The 16,000-nt window shown below is 38.8% G+C and overlaps 1 non-coding gene and 1 pseudogene across 1 annotated transcript; one reads left to right on the top strand and one right to left on the bottom strand.

The window, feature by feature from the left end:
• The first annotated feature begins 7,147 nt into the window (after positions 1-7,147).
• LOC110302369 lies at positions 7,148-7,444 on the top strand (annotated as a pseudogene).
• A 6,759-nt stretch (positions 7,445-14,203) lies between these two features.
• LOC115032091 lies at positions 14,204-14,350 on the bottom strand. The gene has a single exon (XR_003837719.1). It is a non-coding gene; the product is annotated as a U4 spliceosomal RNA (small nuclear RNA).
• Between the last annotated feature and the right edge of the window lie 1,650 nt (positions 14,351-16,000).

Genomic DNA, 16,000 nt, shown 5'->3' on the forward strand with positions numbered 1-16,000 from the left:
CCTCCTTCTCCTCCTTCTCCTCCTCCTTCTCCTCCCTTCCTCCTCCTCTTCTTCCTTCCTCTCCTCTTCCTCTCCTCCCTCTCCCTCTCTTCCCTCTCTTCTCCCCTTCTCCTCCCCATTCTCCTCCTCCTCCTTTGCTCTTTTTCTCTTTCTCTTCCCCCTTCCTCCACTCTCCACATGGTGTCTTCCCTGGCCTCAGTCAACTTCCCAATAAACCTGGCTTTAATTTTTTCTTTTTTTTTAAATTAAAGATTTTCTTTATTTACATTTCAAATGTTATTCCCTTTCCTGGTTCCACTCCCCCTCCCCAGAAACCCTCTATCCCATCTCCCCTCCCCTGTTTCTATGAAGGTGTTACCTGACCTACCCACCCACTCCTACCACCCCTCCCTGGCATTCCCTTACACTGAGGCATCGAGCCTTCACAGGACCAAGTTCTCTCCTCCCATTGTTGCCAGTCAAGGCCATCCTCTGCTACACGTGCAGCTGGAGCCATGGGTCCCTTCATGTGTACTCCTTGGTTGATGGTTTAGTCCCTGGGAACTCTGGGGCACCTGGTTGGTTGAATTGTTGTTTTTCCTATGGGATTGCAAACCCCTTCAGTCCTTTCTCTAAAGCCTCCATTGGGGACTCCATGCTCAGTCCAAGGTTGGCTGCAAGCATCCACCTCTGTATTTGTCAGGCTCTGGAAGAGCCTCTCAGGAAACAACTATATCAGGCTCCTGTCAGCAAGCACTTTTTGGCATCCACAATAGTGTCTGGGTTTGGTGACTGTGTGTGGGATGAATCCCCAGGTGGGGCAGTCTCTGGATAGCCTTTCCTTCAGTACCTGCTCAATACTTTGTCTCCCTATTTGCTCCTATGAGTATTTTGTTCTAAGAAGGACCGAAGCACCCACACTTTGGTCTTCCTTCTTCTTGAGCTTCATGTGGTCTGTGAATTATATCTTGGGTATTCCGAGCTTTCAGTCTAATATCCACTTAACAGTGAGTGCATACCATGTGTGTTCTTTTATGATTGGGTTACCTCACTCAAGATGATATTTTCTAGTTTCATCCATTTGCGTAAGAGTTTCACGAATTCATTGCTTTTAATAGCCAAGTAGTACTCCATTGTGTCAATGTACCACATTTTCTGTATCTATTCCTCTGTTGAGGGGACATGTGGGTTCTTCCCAGTTTCTGGATATTATAAATAAGGCTGCTATGAATATATTGGAGCATGTGTCCTTGTTATATGTTGGAGAATCTTTTGGGTATATGCCCAGGAGTGGTAGAGCTGGGTCCTTAGGTAATATCTGGCTTGAATTGGCTCATTTCACTGATGGAAAANAAAAAAAAAAAAAAAAAAAAGGATCCCTCTGTCTCACCTTGTGCAACTTACTGTAAGTTCAGCAGACCTGTGTCCTGTTTCCTGGCTGGCCAGCAGCTGCCCTGGAGTGCTTTGTTCAGCTTGCTTTCTTGTATAACCCAGAGCTTCCTTCCAGAGGCAGCACTGCACACAGTAGGCTGGATTCCTCTCACATGAAGCATTAATCAAGAAAATATCCCATAGACAGGCTCACAGGCCAACCAAGTGGTGACATTTTCACAATCGAGGTTCCCTATTCACAGGTCACTCCCATTTGTGTTGACAAAACTAATCAGCACCCTGCTGCTCTGGTACTTACTCTGTAGTAAGCTTAGATTAAATAATACTATAAACAACAACAACAGTGTTGACTTGCCACATTGGATCCTTATTTTGGTGTCTGCCCTTTGTCTTTACCACATACTTCTCTAAGTCTTCATTATACTGTATGTTCAGTCAGTACAGAGCTTATGTTCATGCTTGGTGACAGGGACAGTCTCTCTCATGTCCATCTTATTTAAAACCATAATCTGTTTTGGAATTCTTAAAAAATAAACAATCCAAGCTGACTTTGGATTTGCTTAAAAGAGGCAAATCTCCTTAAAGATGTTATGAAGTAACTTGCTGAATTAGTGGGTGTTGAAGGCTGGGACTAGAGGCCACATGAGGACTGATGCCATTAATCCTGTGACAGAAACTTCTTGATCATGGGTCAGCTGTCAATGACATTAACTGGCAAAGGAGACACTGCTGTCAGCAAGGATTTCCCTCCAAAGTCAGAGCTCAAAGCAGTATTCACTTTAACCCCAAATGCTAATTTGCTACAGCAATTGTCTTGAAAATTAGTTTTTCATAGATGAGTGCAGTTTGAGCACAAGACAAGCACATATCTGGTGTTTTGTTTTCTAAGTTGAAAGCCTGTGGAAATATATTTTATGGATTGTACTCCATGAAGAAAATGTTTCTAGCATAACAGTATTCAAAGGCTGCTGGCCAGCCAGGAAACAGGGCACAGGTCTGCTGAACTTACAGTACATTGCACAAGATGAAACAAACTATGATATAAAGCCTGAAGAAATACATTTCATGGATTATACTCCATGAAGAGAATGCTTCTAGCATAACAGGGCATTCAAAAGGAGTTAGTCAGCCAGAAAACATGCATGACATATGTCTGTTGAATTTACACTATCTTGCTTTATTTGTTAATAATACCCAGAATTAGTATAACTGTGTGGCATTTAAGTCCTTTTGTGTAGCATTGCTTGGAAGCATTTAGAGAAAACACTACAAACATACCATCCTCAGTAAGTGACTTCAGATTCGTAATGCCACATTTTCTTTCTTCTCCCACCAAGGAAGCACAAACTCAATTCTTTCTGCCCAGGTCATTTTAGCCTTAGTGTGTAGTGGTTAAAGATGCACGCCTTGGGGAAGGAAGCCAGCTCTACAGATCACGCAGTTTGTACTTCACCACCCTTACTCTGAAGTGAAAACACATGCTTTCTTTCCTTGCAGCCAGCCAGCCACTAAGTAGTTTTGCCTCTCTTACCCAGCTTAGCGACCTGGAGGCTCCTTATCTTTGAAATGCAGATAAGGCTGGCAGCTCCAAGTCTGAGAAATTACTGAAGGGACTCAGTGGAGGGCACAAAGCCTGCTACAGAAGAGACATTTGGTAAATTTCAGTTACACTTAGTTTTGTTAACACTGTAAAGCTGGTTAATGAAATATATCTATTTCATCTTCCAAACTTTTCAAAATTGTTTGTGATTTTGAGTGAGATGAATAGTAGCTGTTTACAATGAATGCATCTTTAGTGATTAGCAATCCTCTCGCTCTTGGTAAATGATTAGAAAATTGAACAGCTTTACATTTAAGGCATTCCTTCATTCTGCTTCTTCAAGGTCTTAACAGTTGATTAGAATCTGGGATATGTCTCCTAGATGTCTTTTTAGTTTATCTTAAAACACAGTGCACAATGCTCTTCAGAGTTAAGAAGTTAGGGCAAAGGTTAATGGGAACTCAGCTCCTGACTTTAATGACCTTGGTTTTTTTTCTTTTCTTTTCTTTTCTTTTCTTTTCTTTTCTTTTCTTTTCTTTTCTTTTCTTTTCTTCTTTTTCTTTTTCTTTTCTTTTCTTTTTTTTTTTTTTGACATAATGTAGAAAAGTTCAAACTTTTAAAAAAAATTCTGGAAAAAAATGGGAGTATTTTTGGCTTCCACATAAAATACTTTAAAGAAGAAATGGTTGCGGGGACACAACAGTCTCCTGTCATGTCTAGAACATGGTCCAGAAAATGTTTTCAAGGCTTTTGAAATGTTTGAATAGTACTGCTTTCTGAACTGCCTGCTAGGCATGCACAATGATTCATTTCCTTTATGTAGAAACCAAACCTTTAAGATGATAGGTCAGAGAAGGTGATTTGAATTATATTGCTTTGGAAAAAAAATCCGAGTGAGGCCTTTATGCTCTGTTAGTTACACAACACTAAAGTAAAACAAATGAGTCCTGCTGTAAATGATAATTTATGGCTTGTTCTTTCATAATAAAAAAGTTGAAACTATAATCTTTATAAGGTTTCAACATGCCGTATGTAGTATGTAATACTATGCTGTTTCCCTATGCTAAGAAGTGAGAAAAGAGAATGTAATTGCTTTTGCTCAAGGGCACAGGAACAGTACCAACCCTGACAGTTACCCTGGGTGTTTTCCAAAGAACAGTTCCTGATCTCGGACACTTCACGTGTGGTTTTCCATTCTGAGGTTAACCGATTACTGAGTATCCCAAGCTTGAATTCCTGAAACATGATCCTGTTGGCATGCACAGGTCTGTCTGCTAATGGTTTTGGTTCTCTTTGTAAGACTATGACATGGTTAGGCTATAGTGGTTCCTTTGGTTTTAGCATGGAACTTGTATCTGTGCTTGATTCAGAACCAAATCAACCGACTAAACAAACAAAACAAAATGGTTTCTGAAAGTGTATTCCTACGGGGCGAAATCTGTGAGAAGAAAAGTTATGAGCCAGGGATGCCTTGCTCAGCCTGTTTCTGTTATTTCATTCTTGGAAGGATATGCTCTAGGAAAAAGAGCTGGTTTTTATGTAGCTATTGTTGAGGCAATATATGGTCCTTACTGTAGGTGTTAATAGTCTGACTAATAATTTTCCAATCTACCCAACTTCATAGTAGATATATTATATTACATTATATTATATTTATTATGTCTTTTAATAAAATGTAACAGAGCTCAGAAAAACAAACGTTTTAATTTAATAGCATATCTTACCTATTTTACTTTGAGAAATTTTAGGATAGGTTACAGTGAGGATTTTAAACAATGATCTAAATATATTCCTCTTATAACTAGTTCAGTTAACATGAAAGTATTTTTTTTTCATCAATGCTGAGATTTGAGGCAAATGACTTTACAGTATTGTTTGAATTCTAATTGCAAACCCAAAGGGATTTCCCAGGAAAAATGAAAGTAAAGATTTGGACTGGCCTTGGAAGAGGGCTATACCTTCCCAAGCTATACCTGGGAAGTCCCTGCAAAGTTATAGTATCAGGAAGATGGTAGACAGTGTGCTCAGGAACTTGTCAAGACACTTGGTCCAGCTTCCGAATCTCCTCCCAAGCCTCTTGCTCTCCTTCTCCTTCCCCACTTCTCTCTGAGGCAGGGTCTTGTTATTAGTGCTGGCTAGTCTTAACTCACTATGTAGACCAAACTACAATGCTTGTTTTTAATATTTTAAAATTTAATTTGTGTGTGTGTCACATGTGTGCCTGAATATATGCATGTATGCACATGTGTGTACGAGCCAATGAGGAACAGAAGAAGTGTCAGATGCCCAGAACTATACTTACAAAGGGGATGAGCCACATGTGAGCACTAATGAACTGTACTCAGTTCTCTGCAAGAGCAGCCAGTGCTCTTAGTTTCTGAGACATCTCTCCACCCTCTCCCCCAAACCTAATATTCCCCAATAAGCTATAATTCTACTAAAATATTAATCTTTAAAATAGAAAGGAATGGCCTTAGAAGAAACTGAGTGTGTTCCGGTTAGCATATCTTTAGCTACAGGACTTTGTATTAAAATCACATTGTCTAATATGATTGCTAAACATATCCCTCAAGTTCTTTTTAAACAGATATTTTTCAGCTTCTAAAATATCAATCAGCAAAAATGTTGCTTGAAAACAAATTCAGTGTTTTCATATAGTATTGAGATACAGGTCTACCTCTGTCGTATTGGTATTCAAAAATATAGAGCAGGAAATTTTTATTGGAGATTTAAATATTTCCATTTGTCTCATTCATGGTCTTGTATTAACTTGTCCTAATCTCTGTTTCTGTCACTCTCTCTTGCTGTTTCCCTGTATCCCTCTCCCTCCTGAGATACAAGAAGCAGATGCCACGGAGTGAAGATTAGCTTGGTGAATAGCTAAGCAAATTCAGGGTGGCCAAGATTTCTGTGACTGAGCTTGAAACAAATGCTTAGTCATGGTGTCATTTTAAGATGACTACAGCCTGGTCAGTAGTTAGAGTGCATCTTATGATTCACTAGAGGCCTAATTAATCCTTGTCCAGATTATGGGCCAACAGAAATAGTCAAATAATATGTGTTATGTGTGTTGATAAGTATATTTATTTCAAAGCAGTATACAGCTAAATCAAAATACTTGGTTATTTAAAAAATACAAACTCTTACTTTATAAAGTTTTAATACGGTTTATTATTTATATAAGTAATTTGTCTTTTAGTTCCAGTGAGTTCTATCTTGTGAGATGGCTTCATACCAAATCAGAAAGTGGTTGGCTAGTTACCCCCATAACATTTGTGTCCATATTGTACCAATGGGCCTATCTTGTCAGGACAATCATGATTGTAGCTCTCAGGGTTCACAAATGAGCAATGCTATGAATTATTTTTATCATCCAATAGTGCACAAAAGACCTTCCAGAACGATGACAACTATCTAAAGCTTCCATGTCAGCACCAATTCTATGTCCCATGGCTCTTTCATGTGGTATATTCAGAAATAAAATATTATAATCAAGCTCTAGAGGGTCTCCAAAAACAACATCAGTGGCTGGTAATGCCCTATGGAGTCTCACTGGCCAACTACTCAGACACCTGACAGTGGGCTTCTTGATAGCCTTTCTAAAAGAAGCACTGTCTCTCATTTATAGGATATATGTATATATTTTCGAAAGCCTTTAAAATAGTAGGTTTCCACATGGCTTTTTCAGACAACCTACCACTTAACTGTGCTAAATAGACATGGTATTCACCTGATGCTTATTACCATACAGTGTCCTCCCATAAATGCCTGTTAATTAAGTGTGGGGAGCAGGTGTGGCGGTAGTCCCAAGATGGCACCCGGGACTGCAGCCAAGTTTTATGACTTGCACCTGACTTCCTCATACACCAGAAAATAAGCCACATCCATTGTGAGAGCTGCGAAGGCACATTTGACGAAGGCTAATGAACTGAGATTATGCGGACTGGGCTGATGGGGTGTGGTTGAGGGGTTATATAAGGGATTACGATTGGGGGCTAGAGGAGATTCCTGCTTGCATGTTGAGAGATTCCTGCTTGCATATTGAAAGGTTCCTGAATAAACTGCTTTGAGAAGAACGCTGTGTCGTCGCTCTTTTTTGCTGGTCGGAGACAGAAGTGACAATTAAGACTCACTATTGTTCAAGGTCTGGAGAATAAGAGATGTGGGCTGCTCAGACTTAACTGAGGCATACATATTATACCCCATCTCCTCAGGACTCTGGTGTCATCATAGAAGATGTACAAAAAGAATAAATTATTATCTTCTGATGGTCATGAATTTATTGTAAAAAGAGAACTTGCATTAACACCAGGAACAATAAAGGCCATACTGAGTGGTCCAGGTCAGTTTGCTAAGAATGAAACCAAGGAGGTCAATTTTAGAGCGATCCTCTCATGTGTGTTATCAAAAGTGTGCATGCATTTTGCCTACAAGGTCCGCTATGCTAACAGCTCCACTGAAATTCCTGAATTCCCAATTGCACCTGAAATTGCACTGGCAATGCTGATGGCCGTGAACTTCCTAGATTGTTAAATAAAATAAATTATAATAAACTGTTTATTTTTCAGTATTTAATACCTGTAGTTCAGTTAGTAATTTTTTTCACATATAGCATGTTGCCTGTATAAAATTGAACTTTAAAGTTAATTGCTGAGCAGATTCCTTCTGTCATTTGCATAGCAGAGATGAAATTTATTTGCTATATCAACAAATTAAGGATGTTTCACAATCCAATAAATAAATAAATAATGCCAGTTTAAAAAATAAAAAGAGTAAGATCAGAAGGAAGTGGCAAACTTCTGAGAATATGTTTTATGGACAAGACAGGGCATGGGATATGTGAATTGACAGCATCTGGAGTATATGTGTAATCCCTGCAAAAGAGAAAAATCCCAGCATAGATGAGGAAAGCCTCTCAAAGTACCACTATAGTTGAGGCTCTATTGGCTACTGATGGCCACTGGGAGAGGGAGTACACCAGTTTTCTTTAGAGAATGCAAGCCACTGAGAAGCCAATGTTCCAGATGATGGCCAGATGCCTACGTACATTCTGATATCACAAAGTGGGAAGAATATAGGAAGAGCAGGAGGGGAAGGAGTTAGGAACTCTTTGTCCAGAGCATAATAGAAAGAAGCAAGTTAAGGACTGGGGACTTGCCCAATGAAGAAGTCAGAGCAATACCCAGGGATCTGAAAGGGACTGAAGCCCCATAGAAGAACATCAATATGAACTAACCAGTATCCTCAGAGCTCCTTGGAACTATACCACCAATCAAAGAAAACACATTGTGGAACTTGTGGCTCTAGCTATATTTGTAGCAGAGGATGAACTACTCAGTCATCAATGGGAGTAGAAGCCCTTGGTCCTGTGAAGGCTCTATGCCCCAGTATAGGGGAATGCCAGGACCAGGAATGGGAGTGGGTGGGTTGGAGAGGAGGGGGAGGCAGGAGGGTATAGGGGATTTTCGGAGGGGAAACCAGGAAAGGGGATAACATTTGAAATGTAAATAAAGAAAATATCTAATAATAATAATATAAATACAATAATAATAATAATAATAAAGGAATAGGGACTTGTTGATGAATGGGAAGTTTAAATTTAACCTCACACAGATGGAGTTATCTCCCATCCCAAAACACTAGTTTGAGATAAAATGTGATTGAGAAAGAGGAAATCTAACAAAGAGAACCTCAAGGAATTATGAAACACTGTTAGTAGATGTGTTGCCTTCATGGGCATTAAGGTATCTAGGGATTGTTAGTGGAGAGAATACCTTTACTGGAGAGAAAGATGTAAAATTCCATGCTGAAGTCTTCCAGCAACCTGAGTCAGGTTCTAGGGGAGACATGCGCCCATTAACAACATGTCAGGTTGCACATCATATAATTTCCTCTATATGGAGAAATAACTTTGAAGTTTGGCTCCAAAATCACATTGAATCTGGTTTAGAAACTTTAGTAAAATAATAAGTTATATAATATACCACTATGATGTTAAAGAAGCTAGACATACTAAGTGGGTGCTAATTCAACAAAAAATTGAATATAAGCAAATCAACTTCAAAGTGGTGTTCTTTGCCCTCCTTTTCTCTGTACCTGGATAACGTGGTGCTTTGTCCCTAGAAAAGACAGTTTGGGTTTATCTGAGTGTTCTCTTGCAGGCTCTGTTGAAATGTATAATAATAAGATGACTGGCTTTATGGCCTGGCACTTAAACTCATCCTAAACCTTGCTATGCTCACCATTTGGAGTCTGTCTTCTTCTTGTTATTTTGTCATCTCTTTTCCTCTTTGTCAGGATGTGAAACATCCTCAGCTCATCCTTTGTACCGTTGGACGCTTCCTGAGGACACGGAGAATCACACAGGCCTTCTCTTTTGCCTAGATGCCCCATCACTAAGGATGTACTTGAGTGTCATGCTAAAAATGCAACTTCCAGGAGGCCAGCTCTTCCTAAAGTTTTTTTCCATAATACATGCCAGGAGGGAACACTTTGCTCAGGATCTTCTGCATCCTCCCTTCTCAGGGTTCCATTTGGTTATGTTATCATAAGGGCGTTGTCTGTGGCAAAGATGGGAAAGCATTTTCCTTCTCTGAATCAATGTTATTGGTTATGACGACTTTCCAAATCATTTTTTAAAGATTTATTTATTTATTATATGTAAGTACACTGTAGCTGTCTTCAGACACTCCAGAAGAGGGCGCCAGATCTTGTTACGGATGGTTGTGAGCCACCATGTGGTTGCTGGGATTTGAACTCTGGACCTTCGGAAGAGCAGTCGGGTGCTCTTACCCACTGAGCCATCTCACCAGCCCCAAATCATTTTTTAAATGATCTAAATTATAAAGGTAGAGATTATAATTTAATTACAAGGTGTCACTACTATTTGAAGGTAAGATTTTTTTTTTTTGGTAATAGAATTGTAATAAAAGAAATACTTCTTCTCCAAGATATGGGTCCCAAAAATCCAAACTCTGTAGAGTTTAAAATGTTTCTGCTCTGTGCTTCATAATTTTATTTAAAATTATATTTTATTTCTTAAAACCAACTCATTCCCTGTTTATACTCATGATAGGGTTTATTCTTCTCAGAGCAGATGACTGTTATGCAATAAAAACGGTGAGGGAGGAAATTATTAGCTTAAAATTCGATATTGCTACAACGGAAACAAAGCAGGTTAGCATGAGAACCACGGCAGAGTAGAGTTGGCCGGCCTTCTGGTTGTTGTTTTTATTTTATCACTGGGACAAAGAAAGAAGGGCACAGAGGGAGCAGAATTGGGAACTTGCGCTTGGATTTCATTATTTTTCCTTCCGAGTGTGGGATTTCCTCCACAAAAGACTTTGGGGTGGGGGGGAAGATAATGATTTGAGAATAAAGCAGTGAGTCGGAGCAAATGGTTAAAAAGTAAGGGATGTGCTAGCTGTTGTATTGGCTGAGCTAACAGGAACATATTTACCTGCTGCTAAGTGAAATGTTCTACTTTAGAAGTTTACATAGAAAATATAGCATGGACTGTGTGGGCTAAGGTCGGCCTTCATTTTTTCCTCCATTCTCACTTTTTCACATGTTTTCCATTTTTATCATGATTATAGAAGGTTTTTCTTTTTGAGATTATAATTTAATTACAAGTTTTCTCTTTTTCCTTACCCCCTCCAAACGCTCCTACATAATCCCCCTGTTCCTTTTCAAATTCATGGCCTATTTTGTTTTTAATTTTTAGACATTTTGTAGCCAAGGTTTTACTTATATGTTATTTCTTCTTTCCCTTTTGTTGAAAATAGACTTTGCTTGCATAAAGATCCTGATTACAGTTTCCCTTCCCTCTGCTCCTCCACTTCCTCCTCTCCTCCTCTCCCACCCAGATCCACTGTCTGGTCTTTCTGTTTCTCAGTAGAAAACAAAAGGGCTTCTAAGGGGCAATAATATAACATAACAAAGTGAAATATAATAGATAAAATAAAAAAAAGCATCGATGTTGGACAAGACAAGCAAACAGAAGGAAGAAGGACACAGAGAAGGCACAAAATTCAGAGATGAACTTGTTCGGACACTCAGGAATTCCATAGAACACTAAACTCTAAGCCATAATATATGTGCCGAGGATCTAGCACAGAATGGGGCGTACTGCCGCAGTCTCCGAGTTCATGGGAGCTTAGACTGTGTTGGTGTAGATTTTAGAGGGTCTTCTTTTCTTGGTATGCTCCATCCCGTCTGGCTCTTTTGCTCTCTTAGGCCCCCCTTTCCTCTTCTTCTTCTACTGGGTTCCCTGAGCCCTGAGGGTAGGGATGAGAGAAAGAGACAGTCCGCTTTAGGTTTGAGTGTACCAAGGTCTCTCACTCTGCATGCCTGGCTGTGGTTATCTGTATTTGTTCCCATCTGCTAGAGTAGAAATTGTATCTAGAGGTGGCAAATCACCTCAGTGACTTATAAAGATGTCATTAGAAGTCATTTTAGCTCTATGTTTTTGGTGTTGTTTATTTTCGACCAGTTGTTTCCGGTTTTACCCTGGGTCTCTGACGTGTCCCACGGATACCTGTTTCAAAACAGTTTCCCTTAGACCTCTGCCTCTTCTGAACTTTTTTCTCAGCCAAAGGGGAAGGAGGATGTTGTAGATGTCTCGTTTAGGCTGAGTACTACGTGATTCCTTAATCTCTGAACTCTGAGGTGCTTCATGTCTCTGCATTAACTGTTATCCACTTAAAAACTGAAGTTGCTCTAATGAGCCCTGAGAGCCAAACTCATGTAGATACAAAGATAAAGGCAGTTCCCATAGACAGTTTTATGTGGATTTTAAAAATTTGTTTCATCCAATGAGATCTTGTGAACAGTTCCCAAACTACATCGTTACAACCATAATTTAGGGAAAAAAAAGTAATTTATAGTGGTTTCATAATTCCTGTTTAGATGTTCTCAAATTCTTATACCCATTTTTCTATTAATTTATTCTTAAGGTTTGCATTAAAAACAATTACATAATGAATGTATTTGAATAAATACTCACTAGTGAGTCTTGGAGTATTTTGTTAAAATCATAGTGGCTTTGAAGTATAATTCTTTTTTTATTAGATATTTTCTTTATTTACATTTCAAATGTTATCCCCTTTCCTGGTTTCCCCTCTGAAAACATGTTTTCCCATCCCCCCCACCCCCTGCTCACTAACCCACCCATTTCTGCTTCCCTGTCTTGGCATTCCCCACTGGGTCTAGGGTAGCAAAGATGGAATATAGATTTTTGTAAGTAATAATTCAGGAGTATTGGAGGGGAGGCATCAGCAACGTGGAAGTTTGGGAGTGGCCCAGCCATTGAGCTGATTAAAAGATGCTAAATATAAGGCTGTGTGTGTGTGTGTGTGTGAGAGAGAGAGAGAGAGAGAGAGAGAGAGAGAGAGAGAGAGAGAGACTCATTTGAGAATCCAAAGCATTGGGGCAGGTAGAGAGGAGCTTGTACCACTGCTGCCGGGGAAGCTTGGGATGGATTAGTCAACTACATCAACATATAATATTCACCTTTAAATGTTGTAAGTATTGTCATTTCCAAATTGCTGTTTGGGCTGCCAGATGCCAGATGAATTTACATGGGACACTCAACAATAGTTGCATCTATATGTACAAAGTTGATATTATATTCCTTTATTTATTCTTCTATTCTTAATATTATATTTATCCAAATGTCATACATTATCTTTTTGAGTCCATATGGTTTTGAGAACTACCTAAAGTAAAGTAAGCTCAAGAATACATGAAGATAATATTTTTCATGGGCCATATCTCCTGTCATTGTCCAAGAACACTGTCGATTAGGTAAACTTTCCTCTGTCTCTGTCTCGTGAGTGTGGAGATTATAGATAAATACCATCACACCTGGCTTAAAGTATTTCAGAAACCCAAATACTGAAAAATTCTACCTTAAAAGATAAAAATCTATTTTTAAAGATTATAATTTCTAATATTCTATTTGTAGTCTTCCAGTTTGGTGAATATTCATTTAAAAAGTATGCAATAATAAAAAATGTAATAAAAATGCAATTTTATCTATTTTGTGTGAACTTCTAGAATCAAAGTATTTAGACAAAGCATGTTGAAGATAAGAATTTGGGCTCATAGTCATCTATTGGATGGAACACAGGGTCCCTAATGTAGGAGCCAGAGGAAGTACCCAAGAAGCAGAAGGGGTCTGCAACCCTATAGGAGGAACAACAATATGAACTAATCAGTACTCCCAGAGCTCGTGTCTCTAGCTGCATATGTAGCAGAGGATGGCCTAGTTGGCCATCAATGGGAGGAGAGGCCCCTTGGTCTTGCTAAGATTATATGCCCCAGTATAGGGGAATGTCAGGGCCATGAAGCAGGGAGTGGGTGGGTTGGGGAGCAGGGAGAGGGGGTAGGTAGGAGGGTTAGGATATAGGGGATTTTCGGAGGGGAAACTAGGAAAGGGGATAGCATTTGAAGTGTAAATGAAGAAAATATCTAATAAAAAAAGAAATTGGGTTCTAGGCATGTTTAGTAATGTACTAAACTAACGTAATCTCTGGGAAGCCACAAGTACAGGCTCCTTGTCCTTTTTTCCCCCATATCATTATTGCAATTCATGGTTTAATTTCAACTTTACAGAATAATTCTGTGAAGCATATTGTATCAATGAATGTGTATGTGTGAGATCAACTAAAGTCAGCTGGGCACACCGAATGCATTAAGTTATTTGTGAGAAGTCAAAGGTGTGGATGTCATTTTGACTTAGCTGCATTTTCATTGCTGTGGTGAATACCTTGACAAAAAAACACCCTGGGAAAGGTCTGTTTGGCTTATAATTTCAGGCCACCCATTATTTCGGGGAAGTCAAGACAGGAAGTTAAAGCATGGAATTCACAGTTAAGGGCCAAGAAAGAAGAAAAACATGGATTCTGGTTTGCTGCTTAGTACTATCTTTCCTCACTCACATTCCTGGGACAAGCCTGTGTAGTGCCACTCACAATGGATGCATTCACCCCTCAATCAAAACAGTCTCCCACCCGAGACAGGGTCCCAGGCCAGTGTGAGCAGTGACCTACATAATTCCTTGTTAAGAATTCCTTCCTGGGTGATTCTTGGCTATTGCAGGTTGGCACTGAAGCTGACTGGCACAACTTCAATAATCTTGAGCCTGACAATTCCCATAAGACCTCTATTAACAGCTATCTTTACAGCTTATTAGGTTGAAAAAAAGCCCAATAAGATTATCAAGGATATGCAGAGGAAGAAGAGATTATATATATATGTATATATATACACACATATATGTATATATATATATGTATACATACACACACACACACACACATATATATATATATACATATATATATATACTTATTTGTGTTTTAAAGAGTTGACTTTAATTAGCAATAATTGCCCCTCGGATAAACCTCATTGGGTATGATACTGCCACTGAGCAAAGCTAAGAGTTGACTTTAAAAAAAAATCAATCTCCAAATAAACTTTTGCTTGAGAAATAATTTTGTTACATTCATTTGTACTTTGAGGAACATTAGATAAGGATTTTCAGCTTATATCACACAGGAACCTTCTTATATAGTACTGTACTTCAAGTGGGTGTATCATATTAGAGCAATGGTAAAGGGAACATTTTTTACAATGCATCATCATAGTGCTTTTCTCATTCCATTGAACTTGATAAACATCAACCACCTTCTCTTCTAAGCTTTTTATCTTTATTGTTGTTCATATTTAAAAGTGATAACAGTTTTGCCTATACTTGTAATGAGAAAATTGCATTGGAGACCTGAAGTGAGGATGTGTCACCCCCTTTGTTAAAGCTCTGTAGAGATGCTCTTGTTAGTGTGACACGGTACCACATCCCTAAGGGGAACAACTCTCCATAGTGTTGGAAAATAGGAACCTCTACAGTAATCCATAAGCTATTTAGCTTGTCAGCAATTGAATTTAAAAGATTAAGTTTCTGTACTCAATTATAACATACATTTATATATAACATGTTATATATAAATATGCATATAAATGCATCAGAAGCATGCATTTCTAATAATAAGGGTATACAGAAATTTGAATAGTTACCAATGACATAGTTGAGAAACCTAGACATTTAAGTTTTGTGAGAATATTTTGTATTGAGTTTTACTCCTTATTTGGTTGGTTTTAGTTTTAATGTCTATGAATATTAGACTGAATAGATTTGTGTGCACCATGTGTGTGCAGGAGACCCCACAGACTAGAAAAGCATGTTGGAATCCCAAAATCTGGAGTTACAGGTGGTTATGAGCCACCACAGGTGCTAGGAGCTGAGCTCAGATCCTCTGCAAGATTAATAAACTCTCTTAATTGCTCTTCTTTGTCTTCATTCTCCTTCCGTAAAGTCTCACTGATTTTTGATCAAAATCTATCTGAATGTTTATGTATATTTTTCTGCTGTTTAGCAATTTCATCCAAGATAAAAGTACCCATCTTGGAGGGAAGCTTGTTAAGATGCAGGATATTAAAAGAAGGCAAAATAATATGTTGGGGTAAAACATTCATTCTGGTGGGGATGCACTTGAGTGCACCTGTAGAGACAATTCAAAAGGAAGTTCCTGAATTTGACCAGATTCACTGCCCTTAACACCTCTAAAGCATATATATAAATACTGGAAGACTTGGACTGAGAGACATGCTTAGAACACTTGAACTGCATGGAAGAAGCAAATATCAAACAAACTGCCTGCAAAAGGCTTGGATCCACCAAGCTGCATTGAAATAAAACTCTCCAACTGCTTCAGCTGCCTCTACACTGTGCTGTAAACCCCAAACTTCTTCCATGAGCTGCTATAAATATTGGAATGATCTTGGTACTGATGCTAACTTTGAGTAATTCTGTTCCTTTAGGTACCTTGTAAACTACTATATTAGTTTTTTTTTTAACTGATGTGATAAAACTACATGACCAAGGCAATAGATAAAAGGCAGGATTTATTTGGGTTTATGGTTCCAGAGAGTTAACAGTTTGTTGCCATCAAGAGATAGAAGTATGGCAGATGTGTGTGATGGCTGGAGCTGGGAGGGTGAGCACTTGAGCTACAAGCAAGAAGAAGAAGA

This window comes from Mus caroli, chromosome 9 (genome assembly GCF_900094665.2).
Source record: "Mus caroli chromosome 9, CAROLI_EIJ_v1.1, whole genome shotgun sequence".
Lineage (NCBI taxonomy): Eukaryota > Metazoa > Chordata > Mammalia > Rodentia > Muridae > Mus > Mus caroli.